Raw genomic sequence first — 27,002 nt, forward strand, 5'->3', positions numbered from 1 at the left:
CTAGTAGTCTTCTTCTCCCCGTGGTTTGTTCCTGGTGCTCAGGGAGTCTAACATACACAAAGAGAGATGCTATCCAGTTGCTAACACTAATCACATGACTGGATTACTGAGAACAGTTGTCATAGCAACACCTTTCTAATGTATTAGAGCTATGTTAGTCAGCCAGGGGAGGAATAGCAATGTCCTGTGATCTTAGTGTTTCTCTGGTGTCTGTCTAGTCATACGACACGTGTCCCCAATGGCACCCTATTCCCTATTTAGTGCACTACTTTTGACCAGGGGCCATAGGTAGTGCACTATATGCTAGGGGGTACCAAATGGGACACAGGCCGCCTCTGTTGTCTGTCTCTGTAGTCACACCCCGGAGTAGGGTTAGGTCTCTTAAAGAACAGCCTGCTGTCTTCACAGATACACAGCCAGCCAGGTGAGTGTAGTTGAATACAGGGGAAGAGTGACAGTTGAAGGCAGTAGCCCTACTGCTACCACCGCGTTCACCTCAGAGCTCACTGACCATACAGTGTTATGAATACATCCGTGGTTGCCATGGCGCTGTGGGGTTGCCTAGGCAGAGTGCTCTGTAATATTCCACAAAAAAAAATAAAGTCAAACTTTATTTGCCACATGCTCCGAATACAACAAGTGTAAACCTTACAGTGAAATGCTGACTAACAAGCCCTTAACCAACAGTGAAGTTCAAGAAGAGTTAAGAAAATATTTACCAAATAAACTAAAGTAAAAAATTAAATAATAAAAAGTAACACAATAACATAACAATAACGAGGCTATATACAAGGGGGTACCATAAACCGGGTCAGTGTGCGAGGGTACAGGTTCGTTGAGGTCATTTGCAGATGTAGGTAGGGGTGAAGTTACTATGCATAGATAATAAACAGTGAGTAGCAGCAGTGTACAAAACAAATGAAGGGGGGGTCAATGTAAATAGTCCGGTTGTTACGTTTTTCTTCCGTCGAAAGAGAGTCGGACCAAAATGCAGTGTGGTTAGTTCGATACATATTTAATGAAGACAAAAACACGAACTGTACAAAAACAATAAACGTAACGTGAAAACCAAAACAGCCTATCTTGTGCAAACAAACACAGAGACATGAACAATCACCCACGAAACACTCAAAGAATATGGCTGCCTAAATATGGTTCCCAATCAGAGACAACGAGAATCACCTGCCTCTGATTGAGAACCGCCTCAGGCAACCATAGACTTTGCTAGAACACCCCATTAAGCCACAATCCCAAAACCTACGAAAACCACCCCCATACATAAACACACCACAAAATAAACCCATGTCACACCCTGGCCTGACCAAAATAAATAAAGAAAACACAAAATACTAAGACCAGGGCGTGACAGAACCCCCCCCAAGGTGCGGACTCCCGGCCGCACACTTAAACCCATAGGGGAGGGTCCGGGTGGGCGTCTGTCCATGGTGGCGGCTCCGGCTCGGGACGTGGACCCCACTCCAACCAAGTCTTAGTCCCCCTGTAACGCGTCCTTTGATTGGCAACCCTCGCCACCGACCTTGGCCTAATAACCCTCACCAAGGACCACACTGGACTGAGGGGCAGCTCGGGAATGAGGTCGAAGCTCGGGACTGAGGGGAAGCTCGGGGCTGAGGGGAAGCTCGGGACTGAGGGGAAGCTCGGGACTGAGGGGTAGCTCGGGACTGAGGGGTAGCTCGGGACTGAGGGGAAGCTCGGGACTGAGGGGAAGCTCGGGACTGAGGGGAAGCTCGGGACTGAGAGGTAGCTCAGCACTGAGGGGAAACTCAGCACTGAGAGGAAGCCCAGTACTGAGAGGAAGCCCAGTACTGAGAGGAGGCTCAGGCAGGTAGTTGGCTCTGGCAGATCCTGGCTAGCTGGTGGTTCTGGCAGATCCTGGCTGACTGGCGGTTCCGGCAGATCCTGGTTGACTGGCGGATCCTGGCTGAATGGCGGATCCTGGCTGAATGGTGGATCCTGGCTGAATGGCGGATCTGGAAGATCCTGGCTGACTGGTGGATCCTGGCTGACTGGCGGATCTGGAAGATCCTGGCTGACTGGTGGCTCTAGCTGCTCTGGCTGCTCCATGCAGACTGGCAGACTGGAAGCTCTGGCTGCTCCATGCAGACTGGAAGCTCTGGCTGCTCCATGCAGATTAGCAGCTCTGGCTGCGCTGAACAGGCAGGAGACTCCGGCAGCGCTGGAGAGAAGGAAGGCTCTGGCAGCGCTAAACAGGCGGGAGACTCCGGCAGCGCTGGAGAGGAGGAAGGCTCTGATAGCGCTAGACAGGCGGGAGACTCCGGCAGCGCTGGAGAGGAGGAAGGCTCTGGCAGCGCTAAACAGGCGGGAGACTCCGGCAGCGCTGGAGAGGAGGAAGGCTCTAGCAGCGCTAAACAGGCGGGAGACTCCGACAGCGCTAAACAAGCGGGAGACTCCGACAGCGCTGGAGAGGAGAAAGGCTCTGGCAGCGCTGAACAGGCAAGGCGCACTGAAGGCCTGGTGCGTGGTGCTGGCACTGGTGGTACTGGGCCGAGGACACGCACAGGAGGCCTGGTGCGGGGAGCTGCCACCGGAGGACTGGTGTGTGAAGGTGGCACAGGATGGACCGGACCGTGAAGGTGTACTGGAGAGCCTGAGAGCAGGGCTGGCACAGGACGTGTAAGGCTAGGTAGGTACACAGGAGGCCTAGTGCGTGAGGCTGGCACAATCTTCACCAGCCGACTAACACGCACCTCAGGACGAGTATGGACCGCTGACCCAGGTGCCATCAAATCCCCGATGCGCTCCGTCAGGCGAATATCGTACCTAAAGCACCAACCTAGCAACTCCCTCATAACTCTCTCCTCCACTTTCCCCATTAACTCCTTCACAGTCTCTGCTTCACTCACCTCCAACACCGGCTCTGGTCTCCTCCTTGGCTCCTCACGATAAACAGGGGGAGTTGGCTCAGGTCTGAATCCTGACTCTGCCACACTCTCCCTGAGCCCCCCCCCCAATAAATTTTTGGGGCTGACTTTCGGGCTTCCATCCACGTCGCCGTGCTGCCTCTTCATACCAGCGCCTTTCTGCTTTCGCCGCCTCCAGTTCTTCTTTGGGGTGGCGATATTCTCCAGGCTGTGTCCAGGGTCCTTTTCCGTCCAATATCTCCTCCCACGTCCAGAAGTTCTGTGATCACTGCTCCTCACGATAAACAGGGGGAGTTGGCTCAGGTCTGAACCCTGACTCTGCCACAATCTCCCTGAGCCCCCCAAGAAATTTTTGGGGCTGACTCTCGGGCTTCCTTCTGTGCCGCCGTGCTTTTCTCTTCAACTCCATTCTCCTATAGCCCTCCTCGCACTGCTCCAGCGAATCCCAGGCGGGCTCCGGCACTCTCTCTGGATCGACAGCCCACCTGTCTATCTCCTCCCAAGTAGTATAGTCCATACTCTTGCTGTCCATAACGTCCTGCCATGTCCATTCCTCTTTTCGCTGCTGTTGCTGTCGCTGCCTGTCACCACGCCGCTTGGTCCTCTTGTGGTGGGTGATTCTGTTACGGTTTTCTTCCGTCGAAAGAGAGTCGGACCAAAATGCAGTGTGGTTAGTTCGATACATATTTAATGAAGACAAAAACACGAACTGTACAAAAACAACAAACGTAACGTGAAAACCTAAACAGTCTATCTTGTGCAAACAAACACAGAGACATGAACAATCACCCACGAAACACTCAAAGAATATGGCTGCCTAAATATGGTTCCCAATCAGAGACAACGAGAATCACCTGCCTCTGATTGAGAACCGCCTCAGGCAACCATAGACTTTGCTAGAACACCCCACTAAGCCACAATCCCAAAACCTACGAAAAACCCCAATACATAAACACACCACAAAATAAACCCATGTCACACCCTGGCCTGACCAAATAAATAAAGAAAACACAAAATACTAAGACCAGGGCGTGACACCGGTGGCCATTTGATTAATTGTTCATCAATCTTATGGTTTGGGGGTAGAATCTGTTAAAGAGCATTTTGGTCCTAGACTTGGCGCTCCGGTACCACTTCCCATGTGGTAGCAGAGAGAAACAGTCTATGACTTCGGTGCCTGGAGTCTCTGACAATTTTTTGGGGCCTTCCTCTGACACCACCTGGTATAGAGGTCCTGGATGGCAGGAAGCTTGGCCCCAGTGATGTACTGGGCCGTATGCACTACCCTCTGTAGCATCTTACGGTCAGATGCCGAGCAGTTGCCATACCAGGCGGTGATGCAAGGAGTCAGGATGCTCTCGGAGGTGCAGCTGTAGAACCTGACTCAACACTATACATGTCAGCTACTACAGCGACTGAAATGACTGCAACACTCAACAAAGAGCTGCAGTTAGTTTGAGTGGGTGGCAAGGAATAAGATAGTCCTAAATATCAAAAACTAAAAGCATTATATTTGGAACAAAACACTCACTAAACCCTAAACCTCAACTAAATCTTGTAATAAATAATGTGGAAATTTAGCAAGTTGGGATGACTGAACTGCTTGGAGTAACACTATATTGTAAACTGTCATGGTAAAAACATACTGATACAACAGTAGCTAGGATGGGGAGAAGTCTGTCCTTAATAAAGCGTTGCTCTGCCTTCTTAACAACACTATCAACAAGGCAGGTCCTACAGGCCCTAGTTTTGTCGCACCTGGACTACTGTTCAGTCGTGTGGTCAGGTGCCACAAAAAAAGCACTTAGGAAAATTGCAGTTGTCTCAGAACAGGGCAGCACGGCTGGCCCTTGGATGTACACAGAGAGCTAATATTAATAATATGCATGTCAATCTCTCCTGGCTCAAAGTGGAGGAGAGATTGACTTTATCACTACTTTTATTTGAGAGCTATTGACATGTTGAATGCACTGAGCTGTCTGTCTAAACTACTGGCACACAGCTCGGACAACCATGCATAACCCACAAGACATGTCACCAGAGGTCTCTTCACAGTCCCCAAGTCAAGAACAGACTATGGGAGGCACACAGTACTACATAGAGCCATGACTACATGGAACTCTATTCCACATCAGGTAACTGATGCAGCAGTAAAACTAGATTTAAAATAACAGATAAAAACACACCTTAAGGAACAGCGGGGACTGTGAAGCAACACAAACATTGGCACAGACACATACTGTACATACACACACACACACACACACACACACACACGATAACATACTCAAATACATACACATGGATTTAGTACTGTAGATATGTGGTAGTGGCGGAGTAGCAGCCTGAGGGCACACGGTGTGTTTTTAAAATTGTATAAACTGCCTAAATTTAGCTGGACCCCAGGAAGAGTAGCTGCTGCCTTGGCGGGAACTAATGGGGATCCATAATAAACACCAGGAAGAGTAGCTGCTGCCCTGGCAGCAACTAATGAGGATCCATATTAAACCCCAGGAAGAGTATCTGCTGTCTTGACAGGAACTAACGGGGATCCATAATAAACCCCAGGAAGAGTAGCTGCTGTCTTGACAGGAACTAACGGGGATCCTTAATAAACCCCAGGAAGAGTAGCTGCTGCCTTGGCAGGAATTAACGGGGATCCATAATAAACCCCAGGAAGAGTAGCTGCTGCCTTGGCAGGAACTAATGGGGATCCCTATTAAATATAAAATATAGAAGGCATGTCTACCATTGATATACCATCTGACCACGTGTGGACATGAAATGGGAGCTGTCTAATTAAACTAAACCCCTGAAAACACATGTAGAATTGTTTTATCAAATAATCTCCAACAGGATGGAGGAATGTGTTTAGGCATCCAGTCCACTCACTCTAGCCTGAGGAGGTTATACTTGTTACAATGGAGGACTGTCCCTTAGCCAGTCTGCATACAACTAATGTGTGTGTGTCTGTGCATGTATGTATGGCTGTGTGTGTGCATGCGTCTGTTTGTGTGTGTCTATGTGGCTGTGTGTGTGTGTTTGTGTGTGTCAAGCATCTGACTGTGAGTCATTGCATCACAGGACCCAAGCCCTAATAACAGCGTTTTTCATTCGTTTTTTTGTAAAGTCATAGTTCTTTGAATTGGAAATACAGACTGCCTGCCTCTCTCCTCCTGACTCCCTCGCTCCTCCCTCTCCTCTCTCCTCTCTCCTCCTAACCCTCTCTCCTTTCTCCTCCTATACCTTTCTCCTCCTAACCCTCTCTATGCTCTCCTCTCTCTTCCTCCTCACCCTCTCTCCAGTCTCCTCCAAACCCTCTCCATCTAACCCTCTCTCCTGTCTCCTCCAAACCCTCTCCATCTAACCCTCCCTCTCCTCAGTTTAGAGGTCTGTTGGGTTGGAGAATATGTGTTGTATTCAGAAACATGAGTGTCACAGAGGTAGTCATTTATTTAGTAACATAATCAAACTCAGAGTGGAATAGTGTAGAGGCAGACAGACAGACAGACAGACAGACAGACAGACAGACAGACAGACAGACAGACAGACAGACAGACAGACAGACAGACAGACAGACAGACGGACGGACGGACATTGCTGCAGGCTGATTTGTATTGTTTTTGGCGTGAATCTGATGATTGATTCTCTAAAAGCTCTTCATAGTTAGTTAAATAACTCCCAGTAGCTCCATTTACCCAGACTGACCTCCCTGTGGGGATGCTGGAGAGGTCATTGTTGCTTCCATACAGACTGAGCTCCCTGTGGGGATGCTGGAGAGGTCATTGTTGCTTCCATACAGACTGAGCTCCCTGTGGGGATGTTGGAGAGGTCATTGTTGCTTCCATACAGACTGAGCTCCCTGTGGGGATGCTGGAGAGGTCATTGTTGCTTCCATACAGACTGAGCTCCCTGTGGGGATGTTGGAGAGGTCATTGTTGCTTCCATATAGACTGAGCTCCCTGTGGGGATGCTTGAGAGGTCATTGTTGCTTCCATACAACAATTCAAATCTAATTAAATGTATTTACATCAGCAGATGTCACAAAGTGCTTATAAAGAAACCCAGCCTAAAACCCCAAACAGCAAGCAATTCAGATGTACAAGCACAGTGGCTAGGAAAAACTCCTAGAGAGGAACTAGGCTCTGAGGGGTGACCAGTCCTCTTCTGGCTGTACCGGGTAGAGAGGAACCAGGCTCTGAGGCGTGATCAGTCCTCTTCTGGCTGTACCGGGTAGAGAGGAACCAGGCTCTGAGGGGTGACCAGTCCTCTTCTCGCTGTACCGGGTAGAGAGGAACCAGGCTCTGAGGGGTGACCAGTCCTCTTCTGGCTGTACCGGGTAGAGAGGAACCAGGCTCTGAGGGGTGACCAGTCCTCTTCTGGCTGTGCGATGTGGAGTTTATCAGAGTACACGGCCATTAAAACCACCTAGAGTTACATAAGAGGAAAATGACTAGTGTCACAGGACTAAAGATAACCGGTACCAGTCAATTAAAAAATAAATGGAAGTATGAAGGTAGTTTTGAGCCTTACCAAAAGGGGTTTCATATGTGTAAAATATATATATATTTATTTCCTGAGCGTTCTTATATCTTCTAGATATAGGACAGACACCTCGAAACCACTTCAAACAATGCCACTTAATATAATGTTTACATACCCTACATTTACTCATCTCATATGTATATATTGTACTAGATACCATCTACTGCATTTTTTTGTGTAATTTTTAAATTTTACCTTTATTTAACCAGGCAAGTCAGTTAAGAACACATTCTTATTTTCAATGACAGCCTGTTCACGGGCAGAACGACAGATTTGAACCTTGTCTCTTGTCCCTTGTCTCTCAGCTCAGGGGTTTGAACTCACAACCTTCTGGTTACTAGTCCAACGCTCTAACCACTAGGCTACCCTGCCGCATCCTACCTATGCCGTTCTGTACCATCACTCATTCATATATCTTGTGAAATTGTTAGGTTAGATTACTCGTTGGTTATTACTGCATTGTCGGAACTAGAAGCACATCTGCTAACCATGTGTATGTGACAAATACAATTTGATTTGATTTGATTTGATGTGAAGCCTTGTTTCTTATTATGAGTTTTTTGACTGTCTTTTGCCATTTCTGAATGTGTTGTTCAATGTGTTTCTCTGGGATATAGTAGTAAAGGCCAAATTCAATATTTTATCAAATCATTTATTATTTAAAAATTTTTAAGGCTAAAGGGGTCCTAAAATTCAAAATCAATCTCTAAATGATCCATAGTAATAGCATCTTAAAATAGTTCCATGTCAGCTTAGAACATCCCAAGGGAAAGGGGGGGGGGGGAGTGTGTAGCCCCATCTGATGAATGTGTCGAGAGATACAGAATAAAAAAATGAGTGTCTCCGTTGATCCAAGGTCCGGGCAGTTCTGTGCAGACTCAGGACAACTGAGCTTTTAAGAAATACGCAGATTCAAATTGGTTTCCAATTTTCATGAAGTCTTTGTAATTCAATACATTATACCCGGTATAGAAGATGTATATATCTGGATTTTCCCTTTCTGTGTGTCTGGGGGTCCATCAGATCTGCAGTGTTAGGTGTATAGCACTGAAGGAGACAGGTCCATCCAGGAGCCAGAGAGACAGGACCAGGGAGGAAGGCCCATCCAGGGTCCAGGGAGACAGGCCAGAGAGACAGGACCAGGGACGCAGGCCCATCCAGGGTCCAGGGAGACAGGCCAGAGAGACAGGACCAGGGAGACAGGTCATAACAGGGACCAGAGAGACAGGCCAGATAGCCGATAGAAAGCCAATATAATGCCAGTAGAAGAAATTCTTATTTTCAATGACAGCCTAGGAACAGTGGGTTAACTGGTCTAGGAACAGTGGAACAGTGGGTTAAATGGTCTAGGAACAGTGGGTTAACTGCCTGTTCAGGGGCAGAATGACAGATTTGCACCTTGTCAGCTCGGGTAACCTTGGACTAGTAACCTTCCGGTTACTAGTCCAACGCTCTAACCACTAGGCTACCCTGCCACCCCAATATAATGCCAATAGATAGCCAATAGAAAGTCAATATATTGCCAGTAGATAGCCAATAGAAAGTCAATATAATGCCAATAGAAAGTCAATATAATGCCAGTAGATAGCCAATAGAAAGTCAATATAATGCCAATAGAAAGTCAATATAATGCTAGTAGATACCCAATAGAAAGTCAATATAATACCAGTATATAGCCAATAGAAAGTCAATATAATGCCAGTAGATAGCCAATAGAAAGTCAATATAATGCCAGTAGATAGCCAATAGAAAGTCAATATATTGCCAGTAGATAGCCAATAGAAAGTCAATATAATGCCAATAGAAAGTCAATATAATGCTAGTAGATACCCAATAGAAAGTCAATATAATGCCAGTAGATAGCCAATAGAAAGTCAATATAATGCCAATAGAAACTCAATATAATGCCAATAGAAAGTCAATATAATGCCAGTAGATAGCCAATAGAAAGTCAATATAATGCAAGGAAGATAGCCAATAGAAAGTCAATATAATGCCAATAGATAGCCAATAGAAAGTCAATATAATGCCAGTAGATAGCCAATAGAAAGTCAATATAATGCCAGTAGATAGCCAATAGAAAGTCAATATAATGCCAATAGAAAGTCAATATAATGCCAATAGATAGCCAATAAAAAGTCAATATAATGCCAGTAGATAGCCAATAGAAAGTCAATATAATGCCAGTAGATACCCAATATAAAGTCAATATAATGCCAGTAGATAGCCAATAGAAAGTCAATATAATGCCAGTAGATAGCCAATAGAAAGTCAATATAATGCCAATAGAAAGTCAATATAATGCCAATAGATAGCCAATAAAAAGTCAATATAATGCCAGTAGATAGCCAATAGAAAGTCAATATAATGCCAGTAGATACCCAATATAAAGTCAATATAATGCCAGTAGAAAGTCAATATAATGCCAGTAGATAGCCAATAGAAAGTCAATATAATGCCAATAGAAAGTCAATATAATGCCAATAGATAGCCAATAGAAAGTCAATATAATGCCAGTAGATAGCCAATAGAAAGTCAATATAATACCAGTAGATAGCCAACAGAAAGTCAATATAATGCCAGTAGATAGCCAATAGAAAGTCAATATAATGCCAGTAGATAGCCAATAGAAAGTCAATATAATGCCAGTAGATAGCCAATAGAAAGTCAATATAATACCAGTAGATAGCCAATAGAAAGTCAATATAATGCTAGTAGATACCCAATAGAAAGTCAATATAATGCCAGTAGATAGCCAATAGAAAGTCAATATAATGCCAGTAGATAGCCAATAGAAAGTCAATATAATACCAGTAGATAGCCAATAGAAAGTCAATATAATGGAATGACAGTAGAAAGGTAAGGACAGAAGAGAGCAGCCATTGTTTCTGCTGGGTTATTAGGTGTTGGTAAGGACAGAAGAGAGCAGCCATTGTTTCTGCTGGGTTATTAGGTGTTGGTAAGGACAGAAGAGAGCAGCCATTGTTTCTGCTGGGTTATTAGGTGTTGGTAAGGACAGAAGAGAGCAGCCATTGTTTCTGCTGGGTTATTAGGTGTTGGTAAGGACAGAAGAGAGCAGCCATTGTTTCTGCTGGGTTATTAGGTGTTGGTAAGGACAGAAGAGAGCAGCCATTGTTTCTGCTGGGTTATTAGGTGTTGGTAAGGAAAGGTAAGGGTTGTGTCCTCTGTGTCTATATGGTCAGACCTCATCATTTAAGGATGTGATGAGTGACCAACCCTTTGCCCAGTAAGGCCTCAGGAGTATCTGTGGCCAAGGGACTGTAATAGCAGGTAGTCGGTTGGTCAGTTATTTAGTTCCCACTGGCCATGTCATTTCAACTTGAAAATGTGGGTAATATTTGGTTAAGATGTTGATTAATGAGATTTGAACCTTTATTCACCCACAAAAAGACAGCCAACAGTTATTTAATTCCGGTACTATCGAGTTACTATACTCAACTAATAATCAACTACATTTAAATATTGAGGTTGAGAACACATTTTGACCTGATTTGAACAAAACATATCATGAATTTAACAGGGATTATCACCAATACAGGAAGTGTGTTGATCATATGTTAATACGTAGGTGCCATTTTGTGATGTAGACTTCTTTACATGAAATAAGGACAAGAGCCTGAGATAAGAAGGAAAACAAGCTGTATCAACAGTTGAAGTTGCTCACTCTTGAAAGCATTTATATTCCAGACATGATCTATACTACTGTTGGCTATTATCATTCTGTGTGACACAATTTGACAGTTAACTTGGAACAGCATTGTGGAAAGCCTAGTCCATGTAATAACTTGCAAAACATAAAATGTCTGAGTCAAAGTTTCAATGAAAATGAATTGCACCACTAAATAGATGTAGAAACTCAATCATCTCTGCAGGAAAATGTTGGGAAAAAAATGTTGGACAACATCATGGCAATGATTGGTACATTTAGAATGCCTTTCCCAAATACATCAAGAATGAGAATAAGGGATTGGTTGTGAAAGGTCCTCTTCACTATAAGCTCTGGGTGGCTTGAACAGCGTTTTAATTTGCCGTTGCTGTATGGAAGCAACAATGACCTCTCCAGCATCCCCACAGGGAGCTCAGTCTGTATGGAAGCAACAATGACCTCTCCAACATCCCCACAGGGAGCTCAGTCTGTATGGAAGCAACAATGACCCCTCCAGCATCCCCACAGGGAGGTCAGTCTGTATGGAAGCAACAATGACCCCTCCAGCATCCCCACAGGGAGCTCAGTCTGTATGGAAGCAACAATGACCCCTCCAGCATCCCCACAGGGAGGTCAGTCTGTATGGAAGCAACAATGACCCCTCCAGCATCCCCACAGGGAGCTCAGTCTGTATGGAAGCAACAATGACCTCTCCAGCATCCCCACAGGGAGCTCAGTCTGTATGGAAGCAACAATGACCTCTCCAGCATCCCCACAGGGAGCTCAGTCTGTATGGAAGCAACAATGACCTCTCCAGCATCCCCACAGGGAGCTCAGTCTGTATGGAAGCAACAATGACCTCTCCAGCATCCCCACAGGGAGCTCAGTCTGTATGGAAGCAACAATGACCTCTCCAGCATCCCCACAGGGAGCTCAGTCTGTATGGAAGCAACAATGACCTCTCCAGCATCCCCACAGGGAGGTCAGTCTGTATGGAAGCAACAATGACCCCTCCAGCATCCCCACAGGGAGCTCAGTCTGTATGGAAGCAACAATGACCTCTCCAGCATCCCCACAGGGAGCTCAGTCTGTATGGAAGCAACAATGACCTCTCCAGCATCCCCACAGGGAGCTCAGTCTGTATGGAAGCAACAATGACCTCTCCAGCATCCCCACAGGGAGCTCAGTCTGTATGGAAGCAACAATGACCCCTCCAGCATCCCCACAGGGAGCTCAGTCTGTATGGAAGCAACAATGACCTCTCCAGCATCCCCACAGGGAGCTCAGTCTGTATGGAAGCAACAATGACCTCTCCAGCATCCCCACAGGGAGCTCAGTCTGTATGGAAGCAACAATGACCTCTCCAGCATCCCCACAGGGAGCTCAGTCTGTATGGAAGCAACAATGACCCCTCCAGCATCCCCACAGGGAGCTCAGTCTGTATGGAAGCAACAATGACCTCTCCAGCATCCCCACAGGGAGCTCAGTCTGTATGGAAGCAACAATGACCTCTCCAGCATCCCCACAGGGAGCTCAGTCTGTATGGAAGCAACAATGACCCCTCCAGCATCCCCACAGGGAGCTCAGTCTGTATGGAAGCAACAATGACCTCTCCAGCATCCCCACAGGGAGGTCAGTCTGTATGGAAGCAACAATGACCCTCCAGCATCCCCACAGGGAGCTCAGTCTGTATGGAAGCAACAATGACCCCTCCAGCATCCCCACAGGGAGCTCAGTCTGTATGGAAGCAACAATGACCCCTCCAGCATCCCCACAGGGAGCTCAGTCTGTATGGAAGCAACAATGACCTCTCCAGCATCCCCACAGGGAGCTCAGTCTGTATGGAAGCAACAATGACCCTCCAGCATCCCCACAGGGAGGTCAGTCTGTATGGAAGCAACAATGACCCCTCCAGCATCCCCACAGGGAGCTCAGTCTGTATGGAAGCAACAATGACCTCTCCAGCATCCCCACAGGGAGGTCAGTCTGGGTAAATGGAGCTACTGGGAGTTATTTAACTAACTATGAATAGCTATTAGAGAATCAATCATCAGATCCACGCCAAAAACAATACAAATCAGCCTGCAGCAATGTCCGTCCGTCCGTCTGTCTGCCTGCCTGCCTCTACACTATTCCACTCTGAGTTTGATTCTGTTACTAAATAAATGACTACCTCTGTGACACTCATGTTTCTGAATACAACGCATATTCTCCAACCCAACAGACCTCTAAACTGAGGAGAGGGAGGGTTAGATGGAGAGGGTTTGGAGGAGACAGGAGAGAGGGTTAAGAGGAGAGGAGAGCATAGAGAGGGTTGGGAGGAGAGAGGAGAGAGGGTTAGATGGAGAGGGTTTGGAGGTGACTGGAAAGGGGGTCAGGAGGAGAGAGGAGAGGGAGTCAGGAGGAGAGAGGAGAGCATAGGGTTGGGAGGAGAAAGGTATAGGAGGAGACAGGAGAGAGGGTTAGGAGGAGAGAGGAGAGAGGACAGAGGGTCAGGAGGAGAGAGGAGAGGGAGTCAGGAGGAGAGAGGAGAGAAGGTTAAGAGGAGAGAGGAGAGAGGAGAGGGAGGAGAGAGGAGAGGGGGTCAGGAGGAGAGAGAAGAGGGAGTCAGGAGGAGAGAGGGTTAGGAGGAGGGAGAGAGGAGAGCATAGAGAGGGTTAGGAGGAGAAAGAAGAGAGGGTTAGGAGGAGAGAGTGTTAGGAGGAGAGTGGATAGAGGGTTAGGAGGAGAAAGGAGAGAGGGTTAGGAGGAGAGAGGAGAGAGGGATAGGAGGAGAGAGGAGAGAGGGTTAGGAGGAGAGAGGAGAGAGGGTTAGGAGGAGAGAGGAGAGAGGACAGAGGGTCAGGAGGAGAGAGGAGAGGGAGTCAGGAGGAGAGAGGGTTAGGAGGAGAGAGGAGAGCTTAGAGAGGGTTAGGAGGAGAAAGAGGAGAGGTTAAGGAGGAGAGAGTAGCGAGAGTTGGGAGGAGAGAGGGTTAGGAGAGAGGATAGAGGGTTAGGAGGAGAGAGGAGAGATTGGGCTGGGGGATAGGGGGCTGGGGGGATAGGGGGCTGGGAGGGATAGGGGGCTGGGAGGGCTGGGGGGGATAGGCGGCGTCACAGAGACTGACATTCTATGAACAAAGACTCAAACAGATCCACAGATAAACACTAGTTGTGTTTGAGCCAATCAGAATCAATCCACAAGTTGTGTTTGAGCCAATCAGAATCAATCCACTGATAAACACTAGTTGTGTTTGAGCCAATCAGAATCAATCCACTGATAAATACTAGTTGCTATGGACATCGTAAAACAGCAAGGGGAAGGGGTTCTGTAAGTCAAAATACAGCCCTGTAGCAGATTAATGTGTGTGTTTCTATGTGTGTGTTTCTGTGGGTGTTTCTATGTGTGTGTTATTATGTGTGTGTATTGAGACGTGCTTCTACACCTGCATTGCTTGCTGTTTGGGGTTTTAGGCTGGGTTTCTGTACAGCACTTTGAGATATCAGCTGATGTACGAAGGGCTATATAAATAAATTTGATTTGATTTGATTTTTAAAAAAACGTTTAATAGTGTTTGCATACTGTTTAACTACTTTCATGTTTTTTACTGTATCCTTGTCAAGTGCATACTGTTTAACTAATGCTGTATATATTCTATATATACTATATCTGTATTCAATATATACTATATCTGTCACGCCTGCTCCCGCTCTTCCCCCATGGCGCTCGAGTGCGCCAGGCTGCCCTGCATTACGTACTCCTACTTCCCTCGTCACGTGCATCAGCGATTCATCGCGTGCATCAGCGATTCATCGCAATCACCTGGACTCAATCACCTGTGTTATTTCCTCCCCTATATCTGTCTGTTCCCCAGCTCTGTTCCCTGCTTCAGCATTAATTGTCGTTTGTCCTAATATTTACCGGTTCTGATGCTGTTCCTGTCCATGTCTGTGTAAATGAAACTCTCCGTACCTGCTTCTCGTCTTCAGCGTCGGGTCTTAAAATATCTGTATTCTATATATACTATATCTGTATTCTATATATACTATATCTGTATTCTATATATACTATATCAGTATTCTATATATATACTATATCTGTATTCTATATATACTATATCTGTATTCTATATATACTAGATCTGTATTCTATATATACTAGATCTGTATTCTATATATACTAGATCTGTATTCTATATATACTAGATCTGTATTCTAGATCTGTATTCTATAAACTAAATATTCCATTCACATACTGTCCATAATGTCTATAATGTCTATAATGTCTATACATCCCATCACATACAGTACCAGTCAAAAGTTTGGACACACCTACTCATTCAAGGGTTTTTATTTATTTGTACTATTTGTAGAATAATAGTAAAGACATCAAAACTATTAAATAACACATACGGAATCATGTAGTGACCAAAAAAGTGTTAAAAAAATCTAAATATATTTTAGATTTTAGATTCCTCAAAGTAGCCACAATTTGTCTTGATGACAGCGTAGCACATTCTTGGCATTCTCTCAACCAGCTTCACCTGGAATGCTTTTCCAAAAGTTTTGAAGGAGTTCCTACATATGCTGAGCACTTGTTAGCTGCTTTTCCTTAACTTTGCGGTCCGACTCTTAAATAAAGAAAAAACCTTGAATGAGTAGGTGTTCTAAATATTTTGAACGGTAGTGTATATACTGTTTTTACACACCAACATATATACACCATCATATACACACCATCATATATAATGTCTATACACACCATCATATATACTGTCTATACACACCATCATATATACTGTCTATACACACCATCATATATACTGTCTATACACACCATCATATATACTGTCTATACACACCATCATATATACTGTCTATACACACCATCATATATAATGTCTATACACACCATCATATATACTGTCTATACACACCATCATATATACTGTCTATACACACCATCATATATACTGTCTATACACACCAATGGTGCAAAAAGAAAGCCAGCCACATCACGGTCACCAACGCCACCCTACCAGACGAGCACAAAGACCGAAGGCCGAGGAGGGCCCACAATGACAACGTGGGATACACACTCACAGTCTCCACTGAGGATGGATGTAAGTCATTCAAACGTGTTAATCCTGGCAAGGCTGCCGACCCAGTCAGAATCCCTAGCCATGCCCTCAGAGCATCTGCAGACCAGCTGGCTGTTGTTCTCGAACATATCTCCCAGGCCGCTATACCCACCTGCATCAAGATGTCCACTATCATCCCCCTGCCCAAGAAAGGGAAAGTAACTGAACTGAATGACTACCGACCCGTAGCACTAACTTCCATCATCATGAAGTGCTTTGAGAGATTAGTCAAGGACCATATCACCTCCTCCCTCCCCGACCCACTCGACCCTCACCAATTCGCATCCCTCCCTGACAGATTCACAGACGACACAATCGACATTACACTGCACACTGCCCTTACCCATCTGGACAAAAGGAATGCATATGTGAGGATGCTGCTCATCGGCTACATTGGCCTTCATTACCATAGTGCCCTAGAAGCTCATTACAAAGTTCACAGCCCTGGGTCTGAACTCCTCCCTATGCAACTGGTTCCTGGACTTCCAGGCGGGCCGCTCCCAGGTGGTGAAGTTAGTCAACATTACCTCTTCAACACTGATTCTCAACACGGGGGCCAAACAAGGGTGCGTCCTCAGTCCCATCCATATTCCCTGTATACCTATAATTGCATGGCCTCACACAGTTCCAACTCCATCATCAAGTTCGCTGAGGACAAACGATTTACTTCTGATACCGGACCAGGCCCAAATCCCCGTCATTTGCATGAAGTACCATCTGTTCCATTGGCCAAAGTGCAATCATTGGAGAATAAACTGAATTAGCTCCATTTGAGACTATCCTACCAACCGGACATTAAATACTGTAATATATTTTGTTTCACGGAGTCGTGGCTGAAGGACCACATGGATAATATACAGTTGGCTTGGTGTTCCGTGCACCTGCACAACAGAACAGCTGCCTCCGGTAAAACAAGCAGTGTTCTGTGTCTATTTGTCAACAACAGCTGGTGCACGAAATATAATATTATTAAGGAAGTCTCAAGGTTTTGCTCGCCTGAGGTAAAGTATCTCATGATAAGATGTAAGACCACACTATTTACCAAGTGACCCTTTCATCTATATTTTTCGTAGCTGTCTATTTACCACCACAAACAGATGTTGTCACTAAAACTGCACTCAACGAGCTGTGTAAGGCCATAAGTAAACAAGAAAATGCTCATCCAGAGGTGGCGCTCCTAGTGGCTGGGAACTTTAATGCAGGGAAACTTAAATCCATTTTACATCATGTCTACCAGAGGGAAAAAAACTCAAGACAACATTTACTCCACACACACAGAGACAAGAACAAAAATCTCCCTCTCCCTCCATTTGGCAAATCTAACCATAATTATATCCTCCTGATTCCTGCTTACAAGCTAAAACTAAAGCAGGAAGTACTAGTGACTCGCTCAATACGGAAGGGGTCAGATGACGCGGATGCTAAGCTACAGGACTGTTTTGTTGCTCAGACTGGAATATGTTCCGGGATTCTTCCCAATGGCATTAAGGAGTACATCACATCGGTCACCGGCTTCATCAATAAGTGCATCAATGATGTCGTCCCCACAGTGACCGTACGTACGTACATACCCCAACCAGAAGCGATGGATTACAGGCCATATCCGCACTGAGCTAGGGTAGTGCTTCCGCTTTCAAGGAGCGGGACACTAACCCAGACGCTCATATGAAATTCCGCTACACCCTCTGATGAACTGGCAAAGCGTCAATACAGGTCTAAGATTGAATCCTACTCTGGCTCCGACACTCGTCAGATGTGGCAGGGCTTGCAAACTATTGCGGACTACAAGGGAAGCACAGCCGTGAGAAGCCCATTGACACAAGCCGACCAGATGAGCATAAATAACTTATATGCGTGCTTCGTTGCAAATAACACTGAAGTATGCATGAGAGCACCGGTTGTTCCGGACGACTGTGTGATCACACTGTCCATAGCCGATTTGAGTAAGATCTTCAAACAGTTCAACATTGGATTACCAGGATGTGTACTCAGAGCATGCGCTGACCAACTGGCAAGTGTCTTCACTGATATTTTCAACCTCTCCCTGACCAAGTCTGTAATACCTACATGTTTCAAGTACACCACCATAGTCCCTGTGCCCAAAAACACAAAGGTATCCTGCCTAAATGATTACCAACCTATAGCACTCACAAGTGGAGCCATGAAGTGCTTTAAAAGGCTGGTCATGGCTCACATCAACACCATCATCCCAGAAACCATAGACCCACTCCAATTTGCATACCGCCCTAACAGATCCACAGATCACGCAATCTCTACTGCACTCCACACTGCCCTTTCCCACCTGGACAAAAGGAACACCTACGTGACAATGCTGCTCATTGACTACAGCTCAGCATTCAACACCATAGTGCCCTCAAAACTCATCACTAAGCTAAGGACCCTGGGACTAAACACCTCCCTCTGCAACTGGTTCCTGGACTTCCTGACGGGCCGCCCCCAGGTGGTAAGGGTAGGCAACAACACATCTGCCACGCTGATCCTCAACACTGGGGCCCCTCAGAGGTGCGTGCTTAGTCCCCTCCTGTACTCCCTGTTCACCTACAACTGCGTGGCCAAACACGACTTCAACACCATCATTAAGTTTGCTGACGACACAACGGTTTTAGGCCTGATCAATGACAACAATGAGACAGCCTATAGGGAGGAGGTCAGAGAGCTGGCAGTGTGGTGCCGTGACAACAACCTCTCCTTCAAATTAATCAAGACAAATTAGATGATCGTGGACTACAGGAAAAGGTGGGCCAAGCACGCCCTCATTGTGCCCTCAAAAGGTGGGCCAAAAGCTTGGCCCTCAAAAGGTGGGTCAAGCACGCCCTCATAGGACTGGCCACCCCACATAGCCTGGTTCCTCTCTAGGTTTCTTCCTAGGTTTTGGCCTTTCTAGGGAGTTTTTCCTAGCCACCGTGCTTCTACACCTGCATTGCTTGCTTTTTGGGGTTTTAGGTTGGGTTTCTGTACAGCACTTTGAGATATCAGCTGATGTACGAAGAGCTGTATAAATACATTTGATTTGATTGTCATCGATGGGGCTGTAGTGGAGCAGGTTGAGAGCTTCAAGTTCCTACGTGTCCACATCACCAACAAACTATCATGGTCCAAACAAACCAAGACAGTTGTGAAGAGGGCAAGACAACGCCTATACTCACTCAGGATACTAAAAAGATTTGACATGGGTCCTCAAAAGTTATACAGCTGCACCACCATGGCAACTGTTTGGCCTCCGACCACAAGGCACTACAGAGGGTAGTGTGTCCGGCCCAGTACATCACTGGGGCCAAGCTTCCTGCCATCCAGGACCTCCATATCAGGCGGTGTCAGAGGAAGGCCCTGAAAATCGATTCACTCATCATTATGGATGAAAATACCCTCAAATTAAAGCTGACTGTCTGCTGACTGTCTGCAAACTCAGTCATTGTATCATTTAAAATCCAAATATCCAATACAACAAACAATTTGTCCCAATGCTGTTGGAGCTACTGTATATTATACTGCAGACTCTTAATTTCTTTATTTTTCTTTTTGGATTATGTGTGTATTGTTTTGTATTGCTAGGTACTTACTGCACTGGAGCTAGAAACACAAGCATTTTGCTGCACCTGCGTTAACATCTGAAAATCTGTATGTTACCAATATATTTTAATCTGAGTTTTTGGGACATGTTGATTCCAAATGTTTTTGTTTATCAACCTGTTTATCAACCTTCACTAGCTAAATATTCAGCGTTTAGCTTAGTGGGCGAATGCTGTCTTGAGTTACTCTGACAATACAATGTTTGAGAATGCATGACGATCGTAAAGTGTGTTTTCTCTGAGAAGTGGTTTTCTATCTCCGTTAGTCTCTGTTAAAACCTTAATATGTAGCATTCCATTCCTGCAGCAAATCAGATTAGGACATCTAGTTAACAGACAGAAGCTGCTCTGAGAGGAGAAGGAATCTAACAGGGCTAACGAGGAGCTATAGCTGGGAGGGATGGGGCTTTGAAGTTATTCTGGAAAGATCCTGAGACATTCACACGTCTAATCTAATGGGCTGACCAGAGCTGAGCAGAGGAGAACTGTGGGAGACTGGAATGGGCTGGATTGAACTGGACTGGGTTGTCACTGACGTGTGATATGAGAGGACTATCACGTGACTATGAGGGATTATGAGAGGATGATGAGAGGATGATGAGGGATGATGAGGGACTATGAGAGGATGATGAGGAACTATGAGAGGATGATGAGGGGTGATGAGAGGATTATGAGGGACTATGAGAGGATGATGAGGGATGATGAGGGACTATGAGAGGATGATGAGGGACTAAATGGACTCTGAGGGACTATGAGAGGATGATGTGGGACTAAATGGACTCTGAGGGACTATGAGAGGATGATGAGGGACTAAATTGACTCTGGGGGACTATGAGAGGATGATGAGGGATGATGAGGGACTATGAGAGGACTATGAGAGGATGACGAGGGACTAAATGGACTCTGAGGGACTATGAGAGGATGATGAGGGACTAGGACTAAATGGACTCTGAGGGACTATGAGAGGATGATGAGGGACTAAATGGACTCTGAGGGACTATGAGAGGATGATGAGGGATGATGAGGGACTATGAGAGGACTATGAGTGTATGATGAGGGACTTTGAGGGGATGATGAGGGACTAAATGGACTCTGAGGGACTATGAGAGGACTATGAGAGGATGATGAGGGACTAAATGGACTCTGAAGGACTATGAGAGGATGATGAGGGATGATGAAGGACTATGAGAGGATGATGAGGGACCATAATAAGACTATGAGAGGATGATGAGGGACTATGAGGGGACTATGAGAGGATGATGAGGGACTATGAGGGGATGATGAGGGACTAAATGGACTCTGAGGGACTATGAGAGGACTATGAGAGGACTATGAGAGGATGATGAGGGACTAAATGGAGTATGAGGGACTATGAGAGGATGATGGGGGACTAAATGGACTCTGAGGGACTATGAGAGGACTCTGAGAGGATGATGAGGGACTAAATGGACTCTGACGGACTATGAGAGGCTGATGAGGGACTAAATGGACTCTGAGGGACTATGAGAGGATGATGAGGGATGATGAGGGACTATGAGAGGATGATGAGGGATGATGAAGGACTATGAGAGGATGATGAGGGACCATGATAAGACTATGAGAGGATGATGAGGGATGATGAGGGACTATGAGGGGACTATGAGAGGATGATGAGGGACTATGAGGGGATGATGAGTGATGATGATGACTCTGAGGGACTATGAGAGGATGATGAGGGACTAGGACTAAATGGACTCTGAGGGACTATGAGAGGATGATGAGGGACTAAGTGGACTCTGAGGGACTATGAGAGGATGATGAGGGACTAAATGGACTCTGAGGGACTATGAGAGGATGATAAGGGATGATGAGGGACTATGAGAGGACTATGAGAGGATGATGAGGGACTATGAGGGGATGATGAGGGACTAAATGGACTCTGAGGGACTATGAAAGGATGATGAGGGACTAAATGGACTCTGAGGGACTATGAGAGGATGATGAGGGACTAAATGGACTCTGGGGGACTATGAGAGGATGATGAGCGACTAAATGGACTCTGAGGGACTATGAGAGGATGATGAGGGAATAAATGGACTCTGAGGGACTATGAGAGGATGATGAGGGATGATGAAGGACTATGAGAGGATGATGAGGGACCATGATAAGACTATGAGAGGATGATGAGGGATGATAAGGGACTATGAGGGGACTATGAGAGGATGATGAGGGACTATGAGGGGATGATGAGGGACTAAATGGACTCTGAGGGACTATGAGAGGATGATGAGGGACTAAATGGACTCTGAGGGACTATGAGAGGATGATGAGGGACTAAATGGACTATGAGGGACTATGAGAGGACTATGAGAGGATGATGAGGGACTAACTGGACTCGGAGGGACTATGAGAGGATGATGAGGGACTAAATGGACTCTGAGGGACTATAAGAGGATGATGAGGGACTAAATGGACTCTGAGGGACTATGAGAGGATGATGAGGGACTAAATTGACTCTGGGGGACTATGAGAGGATGATGAGGGATGATGAGGGACTATGAGAGGACTATGAGAGGATGACGAGGGACTAAATGGACTCTGAGGGACTATGAGAGGATGATGAGGGACTAAATGGACTCTGAGGGACTATGAGAGGATGATGAGGGACTATGAGAGGACTATGAGAGGATGATGAGGGACTAAATGGACTCTGACGGACTATGAGAGGATGATGAGGGACTAAATGGACTCTGAGGGACTATGAGAGGATGATGGGGGACTAAATGGACTCCGAGGGACTATGAGAGGACTATGAGAGGATGATGAGGGACTAAATGGACTCTGAGGGACTATGAGAGGATGATGAGGGACTATGAGGGGACTATGAGAGGATGATGAGGGACTATGAGGGGATGATGAGGGACTAAATGGACTCTGATGGACTATGAGAGGACTATGAGAGGATGATGAGGGACCATGATAAGACTATGAGAGGATGATGAGGGACTATGAGGGGACTATGAGAGGATGATGAGGGACTATGAGGGGATGATGAGGGACTAAATGGACTCTGAGGGACTATGAGAGGACTATGAGAGGATGATGAGGGACTAAATGGACTCTGACGGACTATGAGAGGATGATGAGGGACTATGAGAGGACTATGAGAGGATGATGAGGGACTCAATGGACTCTGACGGACTATGAGAGGATGATGAGGGACTAAATGGACTCTGAGGGACTATGAGAGGATGATGGGGGACTAAATGGACTCCGAGGGACTATGAGAGGACTATGAGAGGATGATGAGGGACTAAATGGACTCTGAGGGACTATGAGAGGATGATGAGGGACTATGAGGGGACTATGAGAGGATGATGAGGGACTATGAGGGGATGATGAGGGACTAAATGGACTCTGATGGACTATGAGAGGACTATGAGAGGACTATGAGAGGATGATGAGGGACTAAATGGAGTCTGAGGGACTATGAGAGGATGATGGGGGACTAAATGGACTCTGAGGGACTATGAGAGGACTATGAGAGGATGATGAGGGACTAAATGGACTCTGAGGGACTATGAGAGGATGATGAGGGACTATGAGGGGACTATGAGAGGATGATGAGGGACTATGAGGGGATGATGAGAGACTAAATGGAGTCTGAGGGACTATGAGAGGATGATGGGGACTAAATGGACTCTGAGGGACTATGAGAGGACTATGATAGGATGATGAGGGACTAAATGGACTCTGACGGACTATGAGAGGATGGAGGGACTAAATGGACTCTGAGGGACTATGAGAGGAGGATGAGGGATGATGAAGGACTATGAGAGGATGATGAGGGACCATGATAAGACTATGAGAGGATGATGAGGGATAATGAGGGACTATGAGGGGACTATGAGAGGATGATGAGGGACTATGAGGGGATGAAGAGTGACTAAATGGACTCTGAGGGACTATGAGAGGATGATGAGGGACTATGAGGGGACTATGAGAGGATGATGAGGGACTATGAGGGGATGATGAGGGACTAAATGGACTCTGAGGGACTATGAGAGGATGATGAGGGACTAAATTGACTCTGAGGGACTATGAGAGGATGATGAGGGACTATTAGGGACTATGGGGGATTATGAGGGGATGATGAGTGACTATTAGTGATTATGAGAGGATGATGGGGGACTATGAGAGGATGATGAGGGACTATGAGAGGATGATGAGGGACTATGAGGGATTATGAGGGACTATGAGAGGATGATGAGGGACTATGAGGGATGATGATGGACTATGAAGGATTATGAGAGGATGATGAGGGACTATGAGGGACTATGAAGGATTATTAGGGACTATGAGGGACTATCAGAGGACTGTGAGCGACTATGGGAGGACTATGAGAGGACTATGAGTGACTATGGGAGGACTATGAGAGGACTGTGAGCGACTATGGGAGGACTATGAGGGATTATGAGAGGATGATGAGGGACTATGAGGGACTATGGGGGATTATGAGGGGATGATGAGGGACTATTAGTGATTATGAGAGGATGATAAGGGACTATGAGGGATGATGAGGGACTATGAGAGGATGATGATCGACTATGAGGGATGATGAGGGACTATGAGAGGATGATGAGGGACTATGAGAGGATGATGAGGGCTATGAGGGACTATGAGGGATGATGAGGGACTATGATAGGATGATGAGGGACTATGAGGCATGATGAGGGACTATGAGAGGATGATGAGGGACTATGAGAGGATGTTGAGGGACTATTAGGGACTGTGAGGGGACTATGAGAGGATGATGAGGGACTATGAGAGGATGATGAGGGACTATGAGGGACTATGAGAGGATGATGAGGGATTATGAGGCATGATTAGAGACTATGAGGGATAATGAGGGACTATGAGGGACTATGAGAGGATGATGAGGGACTATGAGAGGATGATGAGGGACTATGAGGGACTATGAGAGGATGATAAGGGACTACGATAGGATGATGAGGGACTATGAGGCATGATGAGGGACTATGAGAGGATGATGAGGGACTTTGAGGGACTATGAGAGGATGATGAGGGACTATGAAGGATGATGAGGGACTATGAGGGACTATGAGAAGATGATGAGGGAATATGAGAGGATGATGAGGGACTATGAGAGGATGATGAGGGACTATGAGGGACTATTGGGGATGATGAGGGGCTAGGAGAGGATGATCAGGGACTATGAGAGGATGATGAGGGAATATTAGGGACTATGGGGGATTATGAGGGGATGATGAGTGACTATTAGTGATTATGAGAGGATGATGGGGGACTATGAGAGGATAAAAAGGGACTATGAGTGGATGATGAGGGACTATGAGGGATTATGAGGGACTATGAGAGGATGATGAGGGACTATGAGGGATGATGATGGACTAAGAAGGATTATGAGAGGATGATGAGGGACTATGAGAGACTATGAAGTATTATTAGGGACTATGAGGGACTATCAGAGGACTGTGAGCGACTATGGGAGGACTATGAGAGGACTATGAGTGACTATGGGAGGACTATGAGAGGACTGTGAGCAACTATGGGAGTTCTATGAGGGATTATGAGAGGATGATGAGGGACTATGAGGGACTATGGGGGATTATGAGGGGATGATGAGGGACTATTAGTGATTATGAGAGGATGATAAGGGACTATGAGGGGACTATGAGAGGATGATGAGGGACTATGAGAGGATGATGAGGGACTATGAGGGACTATGAGAGGATGATGAGGGATTATGAGGGATGATGAGGGACTATGAGGGACTATGGGGGATGATGAGGGACTATTAGGGACTATGAGGGGCTATGAGAGAATGATGAGGGACTATGAGGGATGATGAGGGACTATGAGGGTTGATGAGGGACTATGAGGGATGATGAGGGACTATGATAGGATGATGAAGGACTATGAGGGATGATGACGGACTATGAGGGATGATGAGGGACTATGAGAGGATGATGAGGGACTATGAGTGACTATGAGAGGATGATGAGGGACTATGAGGGATGATGAGGGACTATGAGGGACTATGAGAGGATGATGAGGGATTATGAGGCATGATTAGAGACTATGAGGGATAATGAGGGTCTATGAGGGACTATGAGGGACTATGAGAGGATGATGAGGACTATGAGAGGATGAAGAGGGACTATGAGGGACTATGAGAGGATGATGAGGGACTAAATGGAGTCTGAGGGACTATGAGAGGATGATGGGGGACTAAATGGACTCTGAGGGACTATGAGAGGACTATGAGAGGATGATGAGGGACTAAATGGACTCTGAGGGACTATGAGAGGATGATGAGGGACTATGAGGGGACTATGAGAGGATGATGAGGGACTATGAGGGATGATGAGGGACTAAATGGAGTCTGAGGGACTATGAGAGGATGATGGGGGACTAAATGGACTCTGAGGGACTATGAGAGGACTATGATAGGATGATGAGGGACTAAATGGACTCTGACGGACTATGAGAGGATGATGAGGGACTAAATGGACTCTGAGGGACTATGAGAGGAGGATGAGGGATGATGAAGGACTATGAGAGGATGATGAGGGACCATGATAAGACTATGAGAGGATGATGAGGGATAATGAGGGACTATGAGGGGACTATGAGAGGATGATGAGGGACTATGAGGGGATGAAGAGTGACTAAATGGACTCTGAGGGACTATGAGAGGATGATGAGGGACTAAATGGACTCTGAGGGACTATGAGAGGATGATGAGGGACTAAATGGACTCTGAGGGACTATGAGAGGATGATAAGGGATGATGAGGGACTATGAGAGGACTATGAGAGGATGATGAGGGACTATGAGGGGATGATGAGGGACTAAATGGACTCTGAGGGACTATGAGAGGATGATGAGGGACTAAATTGACTCTGAGGGACTATGAGAGGATGATGAGGGACTATTAGGGACTATGGGGATTATGAGGGGATGATGAGGACTATTAGTGATTATGAGAGGATGATGGGGACTATGAGAGGATGATGAGGGACTATGAGAGGATGATGAGGGACTATGAGGGATTATGAGGGACTATGAGAGGATGATGAGGGACTATGAGGGATGATGATGGACTATGAAGGATTATGAGAGGATGATGAGGGACTATGAGGACTATGAAGGATTA

The sequence above is a fragment of the Oncorhynchus tshawytscha genome, linkage group LG28 (genome assembly GCF_018296145.1).
Source record: "Oncorhynchus tshawytscha isolate Ot180627B linkage group LG28, Otsh_v2.0, whole genome shotgun sequence".
NCBI classification, from domain to species: domain Eukaryota; kingdom Metazoa; phylum Chordata; class Actinopteri; order Salmoniformes; family Salmonidae; genus Oncorhynchus; species Oncorhynchus tshawytscha.